This window comes from Erpetoichthys calabaricus, chromosome 1 (genome assembly GCF_900747795.2).
Source record: "Erpetoichthys calabaricus chromosome 1, fErpCal1.3, whole genome shotgun sequence".
Classification (NCBI taxonomy): Eukaryota; Metazoa; Chordata; class Cladistia; order Polypteriformes; family Polypteridae; genus Erpetoichthys; species Erpetoichthys calabaricus.
This window is the reverse complement of record NC_041394.2, coordinates 198,087,914-198,090,413: the sequence shown is the minus strand read 5'-3', so window position 1 is coordinate 198,090,413 and position 2,500 is coordinate 198,087,914. Positions and strand designations below refer to the sequence as shown.

At 38.2% G+C, this 2,500-nt stretch overlaps 1 protein-coding gene across 1 annotated transcript in view; it reads left to right on the top strand.

Annotated features, from left to right (window-relative positions):
• The window catches only part of arid2 (AT rich interactive domain 2 (ARID, RFX-like)), a 183,628-nt gene that overhangs the window by 45,751 nt on the left and 135,377 nt on the right, over nucleotides 1-2,500 (top strand). The gene's annotated exons all lie outside the window — the stretch shown is intronic.

Sequence of the window (2,500 nt, the reverse complement as noted above, 5' to 3'; positions counted from 1 at the left end):
TGAAAAGAGTTTGCATTTACCTTTTTAATAAAAGGCGAGCTTTTAAGCCTGAGAAAATCACCCCGTAAATGCACACGTTTTAATTGCACATGTGTTAATATGTATGCTTACACACTGTTTCTTCTTCATTGAGGTTTTCTCTAGCATGTAGATCGGGGGTAATTACATTCACGGCATTCGTAGTCTGAATCACAATCTGATTGTATGGGTGGTTACCTACCAGGTAACGCTTATGGTTGGCCAGCAAGTCAGCTAACATCAGCCACGGTGCCTTCAGTTGTGAGAAGCAGATCATAGAATGGTTGAAATAGTTTACTGTCAAATAATGCAAAGAGTACACGACACGTGTTTCGCCGTAATTCTTGGCTTATCAGGCGTACACACTCACTGCACTCGCTTACGGGAATCGAACCTCGAACATCAGCACTAGAGGCGAAGCCCCTAACATTGCGCCACGGCGTGTGGTTCGTTTATTTGACAGCATGTAGATCGGGGTAATTACATTCACGGCATTCGTAGTCTGAATCACAATCTGATTGTATGGGTGGTTACCTACCAGGTAACGCTTATGGTTGGCCAGCAAGTCAGCTAACATCAGCCACGGTGCCTGCAGTTGTGAGAAGCAGATCATAGAATGGTTGAAAATAGTTTACTGTCAAATAATGCAAAGAGTACGCGACACGTGTTTCGCCCTAATTCGTGGCTCATCAGGCGTACACACTCACTGCACTCCCTTACGGGAATCGAACCTCGGACGTCAGCGCTAGAAGGGCTTCGCAGCGGTGAAGTATTGCTTTTAAATTTTAATTAAGAAAAGAAAACCTTTTTAAATTGTGGGAAAATATACCAATAACAATTTGTTAAGGATCTGTTTTTTTGTGAAGCTGCCTTTACACAGCCTGTCCGCTGTTTTATAAACGAACGCCATATAAGGTCGTCCTTTCTCCTTCACAGTCAGTTCACGTGATTACGTGGGAGGCGTGATGACGCGATACGCAACCCCGCCTCCCACAGCCAGAGAGCTGCAGTCAATTACTGTATATGGACAAAAAAGAGGTTCTAGTTATGACCGTTACGCTTTGAATTTCGAAATGAAACCTGTCTAACTTTTGTAAGTAAGCTGTAAGGAATGAGCCTGCCAAATTTCAGCCTTCCACCTGCACGGTTAGTTGGAGAATGAGTGAGTGAGTGTGTGAGTGAGTGAGGGCTTTGCCTTTTATTAGTATAGATATTTACTAATTATTTCTTTTCTAAGACATGTTCAGTGCAATACAACTTTTGACAAGCACCTCTGGATATTTTACTAAGTCTAAATGCCTCTTTGGATGGTTGAAAATATGTTGTCAAAATTTTAGTTTAAGTTGTTTGCAAAATTTGTTCAATAAAAAGGTTCTATATTTTGACTGCAACTGTCATGCAATGTGATTCCTTCTCTTCATTAGTGCCACCCCCTTGAAAACTATCACTTTATGGGGCCATGCAAACCTCTATTAATACTTGTGTGCACATTAAAATGTTTTTTTGTACAATTCTCATGACAGTGGAATAGGTTATTTTTAGCCAGTCTACTGCAGTAATTGCAGTGGAAATGTGGTTAACATCCACTCATGCATGGGGAAAAATACCATTGAATACCGTGAAACCGGTATAATTTTGAAAAATACAGTGATATAGAATTTTGGTCATACCACCCAGCACTAAGTAGTATTATTACGGTTATTATTGTTGTGATTATTGTTCAATTTCATATTTTTTTATTCATCATTACTATTATTTGTATTATTATTATATTTTTGAGACTTGATAAAAATGTAATTTTTCGTGCCAAAAAAAATGCAATGCTTTTTTGTTTTTTTGGAATAAAATGCAATGCTAAGGAGGTTAATACAAAGCAATGTCATTTACTTTGTAAAGCATCTATGTCCTCTTGAAAATATTATTATTATAAAGTAATCATATATTGCTTCCTAAATAATAAATGTTATTCTATAACCTATTTGTGTGTTATGAATCTCCATGTAGGCACCCTTCAACTAAACTGGTATCAAATAGGGGAATAAATTTTGCTATTTTAAATAGTCTTGAACTAGTCAAAAATAAGCAGTAAGACTCGTGTCATGTTAATCAGTCTCGAAAATATGTCCTAACAGTTCTTGTACAAAAGGAAACATTTTAAAATGATGACCTAAAGCTGATGCTTGTTGACAGCAGTATTGAAGGAATGGCACATTAAAGAAGATCTGGCCCTCTTGAATGGTAAAGCCGCTATTATAGAGCTACTTCAAGTATTCTGCTTTGAGCTCTGAAAATTCCAGCGACCGCCTGCTTGCTTTGCCGAGTGAGGCATGTTGTGTTTCTTATATTTAGGATCTCTTATCTTTACAGATCAATCTATAGCAGTTTTTTGGGGCATGAGTTGACTTAAACGCAAGCTTGGAGCTGAACGCCATCTCCAGTGCAGATTGTTTAGGCTGTACTTGTTTGGATGTAGAATAAGACA